Below are 17,905 nucleotides of genomic sequence, written 5' to 3' on the forward strand. Positions count from 1 at the left end.
GCTGCACAGGTTCAGGTGATGGACCGCTTTGTCTGGGGACTCCTGGGAGAGCTCCTTGCCCGTTTCCTCCGCTGCAGCACAAACCAAGGATAGGTTTTATTTTTCTGAGCACATCAGGTCTTCTAGCACAGCGTGATGTTCTGCATACTGTCAACTACTTTGGGCTGCTTGTCAAGGAGGGGTGCGATGTAAGCTGAAATGCTGCTCTAATTTTTGCGTTATCGTTCCTGTTGCAAATGTCATTATTTAATTAGGCTGTGCAGTACTTCCAGAGGAAATATTTTGAAGGGAAGGCATGGGTGTTCCTGCATCTCCATACCTTTATTACATCTGGGCTAGCTCAGCGCAACATGCAATAAAAAATCAGAATCAGTGGCTTGGGTCCAAAGAAAGAAATGGCTTCAGCCTGGCTCCATATTTGGCCATGGTGTGTTGTTCCTCTCGCTGCAGCCGTAGCCATAAAAGGGTAGCTGACCAGTTGGTTTACAAGGAGAATTGTGACCACCTTTCCTACAGCATATGGACTAATTCCTGCAGGATCCTTACGAAAACAAGTTTAGAGTTTTTAAATCACTGAGTGAGTGAGTGAGTCTTTGCAGCACTTCACAGATAGCTGCTGCTTTTCTGCTTTTTTTTTTTTCATAATGGGGCTTTTGGCAGTATCGAGGAAAAGAGATTTAGTTCCCTGTTATCCTTAAAAAATAAGTCATACTTGACTCCTCCTTTTTTTTCCCAGAGGAAAGTCCCAACAACTTATCAGATTTTGAGGGTGTTGTAGAAAGGGTTGTCAAATAAATCCCCACATTTTCCCTCTGTTGCTAGTTCATGCGCTGACTACTTTCATTTTTTTGTCTGGTGGCCCTTTGTATCTATCAGCAACTTCCTTTTCCAGAGCCCCAAAACTGCTCAAGTCTTGCTCTGGTGTTGCAGATAGGAAAGCCCACAATGCTTTGCTTTGTTGGCTTTGCAGTAGGGATTTATTTATTTTACCTTTTAAAAGGTGACTCTGAAGTCATTATTATTTAAGTAATAGTGTCTGTAGCTGCTGCCTGTTGCTTTTTTTTATTGCCAAAGTATTTTTCTTGTACTAAAAGGGCCTGTGCTTGTTGGTAACAAGTATATGAAGTGCTCCGACATGTGAAATACCTCCTGGAGGAAGGACTAGGCTGTTCATATGGTACTGTATTAAAATGATTTTTTTCTAAGTTTATTGCAGGGGGTAGACTGTGCAGGGAGAGGTCATATAACCAGAGGCCTGTTGTTGCAACGCTTTATGCAAGTAATATGTAATATTTATGTAAATAAGTTTTAATATTGATGTTCCTATTTGGCTAAATCCTGCCATGCTTGCTCAGGTTATGTGGCATATTCACCTGGAGGACAGCTGATTGCTTTCAGTGGAGCTGTTGCATTCGTTACCTTTGCCAAAACTGATTACTCAAGTAAGTCTTTGCAGACTTGGCCTGGTGTTGATCTGACCTGACTTGTAGCACTTCCCTGCAGAGCCCGGATGAAGAAGAAGGTCACCCGGAGCTCCATCGTTGTCCTCCCCCTCACACGACCGCTGGGACAGAGGCAGAGATTCAGGTCTCTGGTGGACTCCTATGAGATACCTCCAATAGGTTGTTAAAATTGAATGGATTGAATCTGTCCCCCATTTCTGAGTTTCCAAAAAATAATTATATGCAGCTGCTCTTTTAGAAATTTACTTGCACAGACAGAGGAAGATTTTCTAAGGCTTGCAAGATGTTACTTGTTCACAGCCACCTATATTATAACATGATAAATTTTTAGTTCTCTAACTCTGCATTTCTCCTAAATAGTAAAGTAATCACCAGCTATACTTTCTGGACTGGATATCTGTATATGATAGTTTTCTATTGAATCTCATCCTACCTTAATAGGTGAGGAGTTTTTCTTTCAAAGGTGCCTCTGCTTCAGGGTAAAGTCCTCATATGAAGAAATTCCCCAGCATTAACAACAATTATTTTTACAGAAATAAAAAGATGAAATCACCTAAACCAGACTTTTTTTTCTTTTTTTTTTTTTTTTTTTTTTCTTGGCTGTGTAGCCAAACCAGAACTATAAGGAGACATTAAGAGGGATCTAGAAAGTTGGTATGAGATCTCACACCCTCTCACATGTTTGTACCTTCACAGATTTTCCAAATCTCTTTGTCCATTCTGGAGCATTATGCCTGAGTAGAGTTAAGGTTTTGGGTTTTTTTTTTGCCTTTAGCTTTCTTTTCTCCTGTGCTGTAACCCAAGTGATTTAACAGTCCACTTAAGAACTTAATTTGATCCCTTATCTCTTCCCAGGTTAGTTGTCAACCTTTTTGAGAGTCCTGGAGGAATCCACCCACTTCCATGGTAGTCAGTGCAGGTACAGAGCAGTGTGTCTGCTGCTCTGCAGGGTCATGCATCCCCAGGGCCCACAGCACTTAACACTTAGGCAGCTTGCAGGGGGCTCCTCCAACTTGCAAATGCTCAACAAAAGGAAAAGCAAAAGGCATTGCTTGGCAAGAGGGTGAGAGTAGGCAACAGCTGTTCTTCCAGTGCGTGATACGGCCAAGGCCTGGTGTGCACTGTAAAGAACAGGGTACTGGTGGCTTGTGCTCCACTGGCTGGGGAAGGGAGAAGAGAGTCATTCAAAAGCGGAGCAAGCAAGAGCGTTCAAAGTCACAGCAAGAGGGGGGGAATGGACACTGGGGACAGGAAGAGCTACCCAGACACTCGAGCTACTGGAGTGTACCCCACAGACAGACTGGGTTTTTTCAGGCTGAAAAACCGAAGAGCCACATTGCGAGAGCCTGTGTTTTTCCTGCCTCACTGCTCATCCCCTTATCAGCAGTGACGTGCACATTTGAGAACTACATTAGTCTGGAAAGCTGTGACTCTGGCATCTCCAGCACACGTGTGCTTATGTGCCAGTGAAAACCTTCTACTCAAGTGTGTCGTAATTGCAGTGATTTCCACAATGCTCTTGGTAAATACAGGCTGGAGAAGGTCACAGAAAGGACAACATCACAAACTCTGGTTAAGACTTTACTTTTATTTTTGTGTGTAAGGAAAGACTTCTCCCCTCCCTCCTGTCTGCATCTCCAGCCCCTCCTCCCCTTCCCCAGCATCACCCTTTGCCAATGTCTGGAACTCTTGGGGGTTACAGATGTTAATGTAATGACTTGGGTTTGTTTGTCCTGGCAGCCAGTAAGAAATGCCATGCTTGGTGGCATGTATTTCAGAGGCATTTAATAATCTTCAGTCTCGTGTTTTCAAGCAGAGTAGCTATGAAATGCAATGACAGCCTTTGTCCAATGCAATGCCCGTGCTGCTGAACCCAGGAGAGTTTCCCAGCGTCTATGCCTGGGTGCGTGCCACAGCCATGCCCAAACTCGACGTTGGGGCATGACCAGAGCGTGCACTGTCCTTTCCCATTCTCTGCTGTGCCAAGGAGCCGGAGCACACAGGCTGGATGGGAGCCACAGATTGCTCCAGCAGATCTCACGCATGTCCCCTGAGACTTGCTGGGGTGTGCCCTACTAGGCAACCTTGACACAACCACTATGGCACATAGGGAGAGTGACAGAGAGTGGATTTGTAACACTATACCCAAGGGAATAGTGCTCAAGTATCAGCTTCCCACTGGGGTGCAGGGATGAAGGCGAGAGGAGAAATGAGGGATGCTCCCATGAATGGCTGTTTATATCCTAAAGGCAGTGCGGGATCTGGGATCAGTGTGCACCAGCTCGAGTGAGTAAGTAGTTTGGTTGTCAGAAGAAGAGCTGGGTGAGATGCCAGCACACTGCTTATAACTGATGAGGTTAGGAACTAAGCATTTGGAATGAGGTAGGGCAAAATCCCACAGTTAAAAATGCTGTGCAACAGAGCAGCATAAATCATAATTGCTAGGAAAAGCCCCGCAGGTAAAGGATGTGGGCACAGGAAAATTGCTGCAGCAGCTAAAAAACACCGTAAGGAACAATGACTTTGAAGCTGTGGTTTCCACAAAGACTCAGTAAGCCATGCAGAATGAATTCTGGGCATGACCAGCCAGCTGAATCTCAGGTATGATTAGTGAGGAAGATGAGTGAGGATTTGGAGAGGGACATATGTACTGTGCTAACCTTATCTGCTGAGAGCATCTCTTAAATGAAATAGGTGGAAAAGACTTGTGAAATTACTCTTTTCAGGGGAAAGGTTGGAGAAAAAAAATATATCATCCTGCCCATAACGTGTTTTTTTCTTGTGGGTTCTGAACTCTTCTTAGGGTTTATGGTACCAGTAATATAATACCACTATCACAGAAAGGGTTTTGAGTACCAAGATATTTATTCTTTCTAAGATGACAATACTGAACACATAGGCTGTGTTTCTGCCGCCGTTAGCCAGGCAATCTCTCAAAAGTGTGCGCACTGTTTCTGTGCATGTCCATATTGTTATTTTCTGGTACAAATAGTTCTGCATGCATAACCATATACAAATGGAGTATGATTAATTATTCAGACACCACCACCAAGTGCTGAGAGCTTAAAAAAAAAAAAAAGAGCATGAGGTCCTTGCTCTACAGATTTTCTGCACAGAGAAGGGGAGGAGGGAAAGAAATGTGAAGGCCAGTTCTGATAATGTAGTCTATAAATTTGGTGTGGTAAGGCTGCATCCTCCCTTTTAATATATTCTGAACTCCTGTGTTTTTCAGCTTGTCAGAAGAAAAATGGGATGTTTATCTTCCCAAAAAGATCTCTGGTTAGGCTTATCTTGACTATAGATTGAAAATCAAAATATAAATCATGAGCCTTTCTTATGCAAATACCCATTGTTAACATTTGTCAGACACAGAAAGAAAACACTCAAAGTCCTCTCTCATCTTTATGGAGGATGAAAACAAATCACACAAGTAAGTAATGCTGAAAGTGCTAATATACTTTGAAGCCTTTGAGCAGCATTAAAATCCCAAGAAACCTGAAGGTGAACTGTTTATAAAAATAAATAAATAAATAAATAAAATGCTTGGCATACTAATGACCCAAAGCCACCATTTTGTAAGAAGCTTCATGCACTGAAAGATTTGTCAAGCATTGGAACAGGCTGCCCAGGAGAGTGGCTGAGTCACCATCCCTGGAGGTATTTAAAAGATGCGTAGATGTGGCACTTAGGGACATGGTTTAGTGGTGGACTTGGCAGTGCTAGGTTAACGGTTGGACTTGATGATCTTCAAGGTCTTTTCCAACCTAAATGATTCTGTGATTCTAAAAATACCCCTGGCAAAAAAGATGCCAAACACAATGGCAACTGGAATCATGGGACTTCATGTTTCTGTTGTAAGGTGTGATGCTGTCCAAGAGAAAAAATAGCAGAAAATGGGAAAGTTTAGATTGGCCACATCAGGAGGAAGTTGGAGAAGAGCTAAATTTGCTAATTGAGGAAATATTTCAGACTATTCTCTACCCCCGAAGGGCTCTAAGTTTCTTTTTTGAAAGCTGTCACTTTGTAAATATGAGATACTTGGAATTCTCGAGTTATTATTGTAACCAGCTTGGAGAGGCTTTTGTGACTAGTGTACTTGGCTGAGAAGGGTTAGTGAGCCCATGAGGGCTTTTGCAATTTATTTTTTTTTCTCCTAATTTGGAGAATATTACCTAGCTCTCAATCACAGCTTCATAAATGTGGCTAAATACTACCATCACAATCTCAATGACTATGGAGGGAGATGATAGTATCTAGGTAAACCAAACCAAACTGTATTTACGAAGTTGGCAGTCTTGACCCTTGCTAGTTTTGAATGTGTCTGATTTAATGAATCTCCTCTTTCTTTCTTTCCTCTTTAAAATCCAGCCTGGTGACTACTTTTTCACTTAAAGGTGCTCAAATTTTCTTATGTTTTTGATGTATTACATGGAAAAGTGGATCCTTGGGCTCTTCAGAACTTCATTTATTTCATGGCTTTGCCATCAATCATGAAGTGCACATAGAAAAATATATAGAGAAGCCCCCCAGCCACAGTAGGCAGTTTGAAATGGGAAGTGAGGCTATGTCTGCAGGAGAAATGGGAGCTTGGGTCTTCCACAGTTACTTCATCTAGCAATAGCAGGTCTGGTGGCCTTTGATGGCAGAGGCATCACAGAGTTGCTCCTGGGTGATTGCATCAGTGGCCATGGGAGATCTCATGGACCTGTTGTAGAAGTGGAGTTAGAGAGTATTTCAGAGTCCCAGGGATCTGGTTGGAAGTAAGTGGCTTTAGTAGATCTGATAGTTCGGTTAAGTGCTAGTTAAACATCTGTAGCTGTGGGTGATCCTCAGGACTTATCTTCTTTCTGAGACCCATGTCTCCAGTAAGCTTAATTGGCACAGGGTGATGTAGCTAAGAGGAAGCCAGCTCAGCAACTCAGGCTTCTGGACAGGCTTCACCAGCAGGAAGGAGAGGCTTGCCTTGTGCTGGGGCTATGACCTGCTCTGTACATGGTCCAGGTGCTTGCTGTGGCCCTTGATGCTGTAGCCTTTGAATACGTCACTGCTCTTAAAGTCTTTCATCTCTCAGAGGTCCTGGGAGATGGGGAGAGATATGTATGCAGCAGAGATAAATGACTTGTCCTGAGCCGTGGGGGAGATTTAGTCTAGTGTCTCTCTCTAGTGCTGTACGTGTAGATGTCTATTACGCGTTTTTGTGTAAGGGCAGGTGCTATTACCATTGCCACTGTGAACTAATGCTTATCTCATTTTGGCTGGAAATTCTTGTTTCTCACTGTAAAATCCATTCTCTTCCTCAATTTTCAATCCCATATCAGCAGCAAGGTGATCATTATAGATTTGTACCTGACTGCCGCAGTAGGTCCTGTACAAGTGGGTACCCTACATCACATCACAGTGGAAGTTACCAAAATTCCCAGTCAAGAAAAAAAAAAAAGTCTAAGTAGGCGTCTGTAATGCAGACTAAGTCTTTCCTGTGTCTTATTTCAGTGCTTTTCTCTCCTCTGCTCAAGTGAAAACCAGGTCCCCTTGGACAGTCAAAACTTTTAATATTTCATTTCTCTACATTTTTTCTCTTTTTATCCTTCAAAAAAGAACTGCAGTCTGCAAATGAGACCCTCATCTTCCATTCCATGTTTCCATATTGATTAGAAGAAATGAAGGATGAGCATACTGAGGCTGTGTGGCTGTGCTCTGATCCATCGTTGCAGAGAACGCAGGGGTGCTGTTGCACGGAAATGTTGCAGATCAGTTCTCGGCTGTTGTGGCTTAAGGGTGTGTAGGGTGCAGTGCCTCCTGTCTCTGGTGTGCGTGATTTATAAAGATCCTGTGGAATCACTGCAGAAATTTTCCTACATGGAAATCATCTAGTGCCCTGGGAATGTAACCCCTAGGTGGTATTAGGGCCTTTCCCGCATTGTTCTTTGTTGATTTTCAAGCTGAGACAGCCCAGAAGGGCTCGGCTCCTTCTGAGCTCTCCCAGCGTCTTGATGGGTCTCAGTGTGGATCGGGAGGGACGTTTAAGCGTACGTTGGGGTGAGGATGCTCTTTGTTTCAGTGCTTATGTGACGTGCGGTCAGCAAGGCTGAACAAGTCCTATAGAGTGTGGCTGGGGGAAAAGTCCAAGTTCAGCTGCCTTTGCTGTGGGGCTGATGTCAGAAGGATTTACCCAGCTCTGGGAACTTTTGTTTGGGGAGACTGACCGCTTTTCCAGAGACAATGGCCACACCAGTGCCGGGGCCGGGAGCAGCGGGAGACAGGCACACGGCTGCTGAATGGGTCCAGCCACTGCGCAGATGGGGGGATCAGCCGGTGAAACAAAAGTAAAGCTGCTGCCAGCACATTGCTGAAAGGAGAGGGGCAGGACAACGCGCCCAGGCTGGCGCAGGAGCAGCCTGTGCAGGTGCCGTGGAGTCAGCGGGGCTTAGAGGCGGCTTCGGTCCCCTGAGAGAAAGGATGCAGCCTTCATTTTAAACGGGGAGGATGAAAGCAGGCTTGCCTGCTGTCTCTCTGCATCAAAAGTGTCAAATCCCAATGAGGGCAGGTGTTGCCCTTGTACCTGTGGATTTAGTGATGAGCTGAGCAGGTTTTCACTGGATAACATGGTCCCAGGGAAACTGCTAGGATCTCTCCTTCACCATTTGCATGGAAGCAAATCCTGTGCCTCAGTGGGCATGCTTTGGATCATGAGGAATTTGGGATTTTGTTCATAGGGTAAAATCATATCTTTGAATGACCAGGGTTGGTTGGAGAAGGCATCTTTGCAGGTTGAGTGGTTGGTTTCTCGCTGCTGCAAGTGGGTGGCCACAGCCACTGCAAGCCAAGCATGAGGTGCACACAGGGAGCAAATCTGTGCCTCGTGCGGGTAAACCACACAGGTCTGGGGCAGAGGCATGCAAGCAAGGTGCCAGGGTAAGGCCCTGACGTGGCTGCCTGCTTCAAGCAGCAAGATACCAAACACAGCTGAGGGGTGCCATATTGTCTGGCCAGCCCAGCCATTCATAAACATATTTTTTCCTCTTGGAACAAACTCCTTCTTTCTAAAGACACCAAGATATCTTCTTCTGCCCTGATGATGGAGTAAGTCATGCGTGTCACTAGGATTTTAACTCTGCCAGTAGAAGGGTTGGCCATACCTAGCCAGGAGATGACTTTAAGGGAAATAGCAACAATGCAGGAAGTCTTCTGAGTTGCTTTGAAGGCTTTCCAGGACTTCACTACTCTAAAACTTGGGTCTTCTAATTTCTGGCCTAAATTAATTTTGACCATTTTCTAACCATTTATTCTTGGACCAACTTCAATAGCCTGCCTTTGTTTTTGGCTTTTATCTTCAGGATGAGTTTAGAGAAGGCATCAATATAATCCCTCAGCCTTCACTTTGCAAGACTAAAGCTGAAGTTTTCTAGCCTCCTCTTTTAAGATAGGTTCACAAATCCCCAGTTCCTAGTAGTTTTTCTGTTCCAGAGCTTAGTTTAAGAGCATTCTTGGAAATCTTACCCCAAAAGGACTGTGCTATGTCCTTCTAGGTTTTGTCATTTCTACTAGGCTATCTGGGAAAGTGGTATGTGTCCTTAAAGGTATGTAGGAATATGTAGAGTGCATGCACATGTGCATATATTTCAGATGTGATGTCTGGGAATCGTTATACATATCACATTTTTGTACAGATAAGTCCTTACCTGTATTCTCCTGAATGACTTGATTTATTTTTTACTCCTTACTATATCGAAGAACACAAATAACTTTGTAATTTTGGAGAGGCCCAAATCAAGATTGCCTATCACAGTTCAGTATAGGAAAGGCACCAAATACAGCCTTGGAAATCCCACTGATCTCCGGTTTTCATCTCTTATAAAGGAATACTTGTCGAAGTAATTTTACCCCTGTCAGGGAAGCAAGTGAAAGGAAGTGTTTCCAGGGGAGTTGGTATTTCAGAGACACAAGGTTTCAGAGGAATTAAAAAAGGTTGCTCTTTAAAGGAGCTGGTGCTGGCAAGCAGGAAGACAGGCTATTTTGCCATCTAGTCTTTTTAATTTTGATTGCAAAAAGTATTGCTGGCTTGAATGATGGGCCATTTGGGAGTAGGTTTTTTTAAAGCAGTGTTGAAAAATGAGAGCAGATAGAAGAGAATTTTGTTCATGAGCAAAGGGTAGCAGCCACTGAAGATGCCCCTTCTTTCCAACCTCGTCCTGCAGGGTAGGTGCTTCCTAGTTGATCTGTGGTGCCTCAGAACTACTGCCATGCAGCCTGGCGGGGGAATCCTTTCATTTTGGTTTCCGTGGGCATTAGGCATACTTCTTCTTAATAGTGTCTCCATTTGGAAGCTGAATATCATCTCACTGAGCTCTAAAGGCCATTTTCCTCCAAAGCTAGTCTCCAGGGTCACCTAATGTTATTTAGTTTGTAAAAATGCAGCATTTTCTCTCTCTGTTTTTACAACGCAATGGTTTAACTGGTGGCAAGTATTCTGAACCCAGCCTGTGACACACTTTAGTTTCCCAGAGAGATACTGGAAATGCCTGTGCCAGAAGAACCAGATGCTGCTGTCTGCCTGTGTTCAGGAGCTGGGCTGGTGATGCTCCCATGGAGTGGAGGCTGACAGTCACTCTTGAGGGCAGAGACAGCTTATGGGGGATCTCAAAACCTGCATCTGGATGCCAGAGTTAAACCATCTTGTCTTTGAAGAGGTAAAACAGGGTATTAGAGTCTTACATAAACAACAGTACTAGAAGGTGAGATCCTACATTGAGGCTGCACAAGTGTCAGTGGAAAAATATGTGGGCTCCTGTTATGTACTTAAGCTTAGAACTGACCAAGATCTAGTTTGCCTCTTGCCTCAGGTCCACTCTGCCATTTGCTGGCTACCTATAAGTTCAAATGGTAGTCATGTCAAGGAGAGGGGACTTGGCCAAGTGGAAGGATGCTTGGGCTGTGAGCTGTTTCACCAAATATGTTTATGACAGCTTTGCACTGCCAGACTCTTATCAGTGACTGTAGTCCCAAATCTTCTTACAAACAGAATGATAGTTATTTTGAGGTTACTAATCTTGACAGTAAGGCAAGCCCTGCTTTCTAAAGTTGTGCATCATGGGGAAGGTCCACCTGCTTCTATAAAACAGAAGTAAAGGCTTGTAATGTGCCCATATCATTCTCCCAATGATCATACCAAAGAAGGAGCTCTCTTTAGAGCCCTTCCTACTTTTCCTGTTGTATGATCCCAAGCTTCCAAGCTTCTCGTGTTGCCAAGAGTTTAACAGCTATTAGATTGGGAAGGAGGAGGGCATCCCAACTCATGGATATGCCATGCTCATTTCAACAGAATATGGTGGGTCTCCAGAGTCGAAGGTGTTAATGTGACCTTGATGTGGTATGGTGTTTAATGGTCAAGTGAGGTTTCAGAGTTTGAGCACAGAAACCTCTGCCTGCTTGGGCATATTGCCAAGAACTTCCATTAAAGTCCCTGACTTATAAAGACTTCTCATTATCACATAATATTCACTTTACAATACTATGTTGTTAGAGATACAGATGAAAAGGCAGGGGAGAAATTGAAGGCATCTGAAAGGTGTTGTATGGGCAGATCTCATTTTGCTTCTGAAGCACATTCTGGTTTGCTTCAGCTATGGAGGTTTACAAGGAAAATCCAGTTTGAGAACTTAGAATTGGCATTAAATATAGCATTAAAGAGCATCTTGTTGGAAAGTGAAGTCACCCAAGATAAGCTGGAGTAGTTACTGCTGTGTTTTTTTTGAGAATGCTGTATTCTTGCATAAAAGATAAAGAGGGGGAAAAAAGGCAAATAGAAAGGATAAAAAATGCTACTTCCGTTTCTGTTGCTGAGTGTCCTGGCAGCCTCAGCATGGGAAGAAGGCTGAGCACAGCCTTATCACTCACTCCAAGACTTGGCAAATTAGGACCAGCGTTAAGCTGTTTATGACTGCTTTTGGCTGTCTTTTTAGTTATGAGCTCACTATAAAATTGCCAAAGAAATACTGTTGACAGCTGTCTGGGCTTTCTTAGAGAAAGGGAGAAAACTGGGAATTAAGAAGAAGAGGAAGAGCCTTTCCTTTCGTTTTTGCTCAAAGCTAGGAGCAGTATTCACTGTGCAAACTTTGGTGGATTGATTTCTGGTCCTGAGATCTCCTTGCTCATGAGACATGACTTCACAGAAACCCTAGGCTTAGTTCAGCTTCTCTGTGGACTTACTCCAGCCTTTAATTTTCACTTTGATTTTTATTTTCATAAATAATTGCACGTAACAGACTAAGCTCCATTGGCTTCCATGAAAGTCTGTGTGTTAGGAGCAGGGAGGGAAAAGGACAGAGTATACTTTGGTCAGGCCTAGACATGGAATGAAACAGGCAGTGGGGAGGATCCTCAGATGTGCAACCTCTTTGCTGCAGGTACAAGCTCATTTACTAACACTCCATCATTGAAATAGGGGTCTGGCCTCAACTCAGCATCAAGCCTTAGGGAAGACAATTAGGGAAGCCTGTCTTGTGTCATCACTGCATGGTCAATAATCCATCCGGTTGTTTGACATAGTCATGGTACTGGCAAGAGTCCCAGTCTCAGGTACTGAGGCTGGATGAGGCCTGCCCTGTTACTGGAAGAAGTTTTCTCTCGGCAGGTTCGGTCCCTTCACAGAAACTGTAGCCAGGAGATGTGTTGCAACTTTTAATCCATTACAAAGATGTTAATATTAGAGGATCTTTCATTCATTTTGTCCATATGTTGTTGTAGTGGTCCAACTTGCAGTTTACAGTTGGCAAACAAGACTTACCTACCTGGTCCAGGTTGAAATCTAGTGGATTTTGTGAAGGTGGATGAGAAGGGAGTTTGTTCCATTGAGCACATTGTGGCAGGTAGCTGCCACATTGCAGAGGAATCCTTTTTATAACCATTAGAATAGCTTTTGCCTTGGTCCTGCTGCCCCTGCTTTTCTTAAATCACTACTACTAGGAGGCAAGCACCCAACATCCATCATATTTACAGCCATGAGAGTTTGACCTCATGTGCATTTTACATTCCTGTTGGTTGAAAGCTGTTTTCAGGCACTCCTTGGATTTTTCTCTCTTTGGTAACAGGCTTTTAGATTGTTTGTGTGAGACAAACAGAGATGAAGATGCACAACAATTTAATTTGATGGAATCATAATTTGTCAAAGGAAGAATTAATATGGATGTAAACATTGATTATACTCTTAAGAAAAATGAAAGAAAGTAAAAATTCAAAATGTATGTCCAGTGGTACACCACAGTTTCACACCTGCACCATCTCGTGTATCTCTGCATACACGTTTGCAACCACAATGTGAATCTCACAGCTTGTGTCTATAACATCAGTTTGAATTTTAGGTTTCATTTACACATTACTAAGCATAAAAATTACTGTCTGTCTGTCATCTTTCTCACTCCCTCTGTGCACACACATCAATGATGAAAGGGATTGCAGAAATTTATGAGCAGAAATCTCCTGAAAATTGGAATGGGTTATGCAGTAAACTTTTAACTGCATAAATAGAAGTTTATTGGTGCTTCATTGCATCTTTCAACACTGAATTTGAGGTTATGAAACATGAATAAACATTGTAATTGTGAAGTTTCTAAACACAAGCAGTTGGAAGTTGATATTGAGGCTTGAGAAAATGGCTATTTGACTTTGTCATGGAATTGAATGGGTTAGTCAGAAAAATCTGATGGGATGTATTAATTTAGGGATTATTGATCACCAGAACCAACGAGTATAATCCCATGTTTAAAGAGAGGTTGCTCAATTTAATCCGACCACCGGTGTACTGACTGTCAGAAGAAGATGGATCCAGACTCTTGTCATTGGTATCCAGTGACAGGACAAACTGAAATCACAAGAAATTATTCCATCTGAAAATCAGAAAAAGCTTTTCTATGGTGCGTGTAATCAAACATTGGAGCAGGTTGCCCAGAGAGGTTGTGGAGTCTCCATCCATGGAGATACTCAAAACCTGACTGGACATGTCCCTGAGCAACCTGCTGCAGCTGCCTCTGCCTTGAGCAGGGGTTGGGCTGGATGCTTTCCAGATGTGCTCTTCAGCCTCAGCCTGTCTGTGAGTCTGATCCAGTTTCTGTCCACTGTGGCTGATCAAAACTGTACTAGAAAACCTTTCATCTGAGGGACTGTCTTAAAACCTTTTCGCTTCTGGTCTTTGTTTAAAAGTTAGACACCTAAATCTCAACTGGTTACCTGGCTTCTGTCATGGTCAGTGGCTGTTATGGAGGAGCCACCTCTCCTGTGTGCTAGGTGTTTAAGGTGGACGAGACATGTGTTACCTTATGAAGGTCTCCGTTTCCCTTTCTTGACCAACTCAGAGGTCTAGCTTTTAGACCCCCCAGGTTGGGTGATTCCCACCATGAATTTCTCTCAGTGCTTGCCCAGCCATGATGTATGCAAAATTAGCAAGCACCTGTGAAAATACCAACCATAAATGCACTGTGCCAGCCACACTTTCTCCATGTGCAAAATGGGAATGGTGACACTGAGCCAGGTTTGTAAAGCATGTTGAGAGCTGAAAACAGATGTTCCCTGGGGGTCTCTGGGCTCTGCCTACATGGCAGCAGTGCTGGGCAGCAGGAGTAGGCACACAAAGAAAAAAAAAAAAAAAAAAAAAATCAGTGCTGAGAACTTGTCCCCACATTGTGCATGTTGCTGGGGCCCACCAGATCCAGCCCCATGGACTGAGCACCCTTTAGCAGCTGGAACATGCTCAATGTGTTCCTCAAACACATCTTGCAGTTTGGTTTTATCTGAAAGAAATCCAGTTTGCACACTCCCAAAGCACTGTGACGTGAACCATGGCACGGTGCGTGGGGATGAGGAGGAAATTCATTTCCATAGCACACTTGTGATCAGAACACAGAAATGCAAGTGTACCTCATGGAAGTTAGAGAAGATCAAAATAATAATAATAATAAAAAAAAAAACAGCAAAAATTGACAAAGTGCATTGCTGTGATATTATTAAGAGAACTATCTTAAGAAGGGTGATAATACAGCAAGGGGTGGTTTTATCAATACATGGTTCATTCTGCCTAAAATGTAATTTCAGAGGAACTGAAGTTGTTCCAGAAAATGGGTTAAATTTGATTAGTATTTTTGACAGAAAAGAGGAGGAACTGACGGTTTAACAAAGTCAACGCATTTCATTGCAGCATTTTTCTGAACATGAAAATATGTCATTTTCAGATTTGCTAAATGAAACTTTTCAACCTTTAATTCTGAAACAGTATGCTCATTTAAATATATGATCTGAATTTTGAAAAATCATAGAAGGCTTTAAACTCTGCTAACTATCCCAAAATGAAGCAAGTATTTGGTTTTAGTCTAATGCAATAGAGTCTACATCTTTTTGTGATATATGAAGTCTTTTTTTTTTTTTTTTTTTTTTTTGCTGGGCGAAGGTGAAGAGAAAGAAAATTGGATAAATAACAGGTTCATGCAAGTGTTTACGTTGGTTATTGAATGTATTTCCTATGCATACTGCCTGACAATTGCGGTGGCTTTTATTCAATTCTTTAAAATACAGCTGTGAGTTTTGCAGACAAGAAGATGCTTTCTTAAAGTAAATTTTATTAATAATTTTCTATCTTCATTTCTAGAAAAAAAATATCAGAGGATATGATATAGGAAATTGCCTAGTTTTGTGGCATGGATTTTGACCACATGCTTATATAGATAACTGTGGCTTCTCTGCTCTTCTACAGCAGGGGTTTCCAGGAATGTCACTGCATTTAGTTGTGCCCTGTGACTATTCTCACACTATGGTTTTCACAGTTGCTGCTGGATGTTGTTTGTTTTCTCAAAGAATGAGCTACACTGGCAGCCACAGCTCAGCCACAGACCTCGCAACCTTAAGTTTAGTTCCACTTTCATTGTAAATATGATTAAGCTTCTGTTCCAAGTGGATGCCTGTAACAAAATAGGATTAATTTCCTTCCATCCTTTTTATAGGCGTTCCCATTAAGTTTTTCCTGGCTAAAAACTTCACCTGTGAACAAATCCTCCATCAGTCTGCAGGCAGGTTGGTTATCACCTGCCAGAGGGGTTTCTGTGTGCAGGAGCCTTCCTCTACTTTAGGTGTGCTTTTGGCCATCTTTCACGTTCCCTATCCTACCAGCTACCCAAAAATGCGGTGCGAGAACTTGATTACCAAAGGTGCCATGCCATGAACCCATCCCACTGCAAGGGGCCCTGCCTGCAGTAACCTGGTGCTGTTGCCTTTGTCTGTGGTGGGACCCAAAGCGGGGCACTCACTGGCAGTGGGAGTGTGAATGTAGGAGGTGGACAGGAATTACTGACAGTTACACTCTTCCCTTACAGTGAAACAGCTGAATTCACACATTGTTGCAACCTCTTTTGGTTTCAGAAATACACAGAAGGGGAGATTCACCTAAAAATGCCAAGAAAATGTCAGAGAAATTCACATGTGCATTTTGCATGTCCACTACTTGCCTCTTGGACCACCAGCTTATCCAGAAGGGGAGGGCCTGGATCTCTAAGGGTGGCATGTTCCATCCTGCCATGGAGCAGAAAGCACTTGACACTCACCTGCCCCTATAAAGCAGGTCATGCGTGTTGCAGCACAGCAACTGAGCAAATGTGAGTACTGCCAAATGGGTCTGTGGATGGTCCTGAGAGAAATAACAAGCAGTTTGCTTTATTTCTACCTTCCTATCTTCCACCTTTTTATCCCCCTCCTGCCCCTCCAAATCCAATGAGGTATAAACCAAATGCCACTGCTGTCAAAAAATGTGCTGGTGCTGGCTCTGTTTTCTGTCAGTTCCTACTCACTTCAGAGCTTACAGAGTTTAGATACGTGCAGCATACACCAAGTTCAGGGTTTTTCATGTGTCTGACTCTCTGAAATGATGCACTGCTTTGATTTCTGTCCTTACCTATGTATGTTCTTGACGTATGCACAGCTGTTGGTGAGTTGGAGGGAGGAGATGCACTGGCCTGTTTCAGCATGGCTATATGTGAGACTGAATTTTAAGACACTGGATACTTGGAGGATACCTGTGAGTATTCATATGTGAGTGTGTGTTTGTGTGGGTCCAAGTGGGTTTTTTTGAGATTTTTGAAAGGTTTTGAGTGTGGCTGGCCTTGCATCAGAGCAGAACCAGAGTGGTGGCTATGCAGAGCTCTGAAAGCCTGGGGAGAAGAAGGCGGCACAAAGGATGATTCCATTTACTGGTAGAGATTGAGGAGACAGTCATATTATTCAGTCAGGGGACATTGTGTAGCCATGAAGGTGCGTGGTAGAGGGGTCTTTACTATGTATATGTTTCAATGACTTTATAGCATGTTGAATGTGGGATTCTGAGGGCAGATGATGTGGGAACAAGACATTGGGATGACTCGGAGGAAAACAGATAGATGAAAACCAAATCCCTCACTGCTACTCTGTGGGAACTAGTAAATATGTTTGTAGTGAGTGAAACCAAGTCAGTAACTCTGTCCCCAAATTGCTTTTCCTCCATGGTTCAGAAAAATTGGAGAAAAGGCAGAGAGATGTTGAGCTGCTCCTTGGTGCTCACGTGGCATTGTGAGGACCTGGGAATATGTGCCGTGGGTAGGTCTGTCATGAAGACTTACCTTCACAGTGCACAGCTACTTCTCCCAGGGTGCAGCAGAAGTACAAGCCAACCCTGATAAGGGGGAAAACCCCAGAAGTTCACATCAAACGTCTTTTTTCATTTCAGCTGCTTTCCAGGTTGCCATGCACTGATTTGTCTGTTTATTTGCCCCTGGAGCACTTAGTTCCAGCATATATGATTACATACTACTTTTTTGGCCCTGTTTGGAGACAATGAGTGGGTGTGTTTGTTCTGGTAGCTTTAGGGTAAGAAATAGCAAAAGAGGTACCATCTCCTCTGTAGTTGGGAGGAAGGTGAGCGCTGATTCTGCTATTACAACAGACTCCATCCTGGGGTTGCTGACTCCATGCATGGACATGCACAAGTAAGAGGAAGAGCAGGGAAAGAAATAAATGGAAACAGAAGAGCAGTACTGAGCACATTTAAATATTTAATATTTTTCAAGGCAGTTTCTTTCATTTCACAGAGGACGCTGCCAGTTGCATGTTCAAGGATAATTCACCCATAAAACATAGCCCATTGCCCAGGTGGGATCTGAGGGTCGCTTCCCAGCACACCACACTGTTTTTCAATTACTATCTTTTTTAGGAAAGGAGGGGAAGTGGTTGTGAGCTTGGCATTTAAAACTCTGAGAAGTGTACTTTCAGCGAGAGGATAATCTTCTGGCACTCAGCTAACAGCAGATGTGACACCCAGCCACTGAACTTGCTCCCGGAGTGTTCTGGACTGCAATGGAACAATTACTTCCTTTAAAACTGTAAGACCATAATGTTTCCAGATCCTGTTGGAACCAGCATCTACATGAGCAGTG

At 43.3% G+C, this 17,905-nt stretch overlaps 1 protein-coding gene across 2 annotated transcripts in view; it reads left to right on the plus strand.

Annotated features, from left to right (window-relative positions):
* NHS (NHS actin remodeling regulator) overlaps nucleotides 1-17,905 on the plus strand; it is a 270,485-nt gene that overhangs the window by 106,466 nt on the left and 146,114 nt on the right. The gene's annotated exons all lie outside the window — the stretch shown is intronic.

The sequence above is a fragment of the Accipiter gentilis genome, chromosome 31 (assembly GCF_929443795.1).
Source record: "Accipiter gentilis chromosome 31, bAccGen1.1, whole genome shotgun sequence".
NCBI classification, from domain to species: Eukaryota; Metazoa; Chordata; class Aves; order Accipitriformes; family Accipitridae; genus Astur; species Astur gentilis.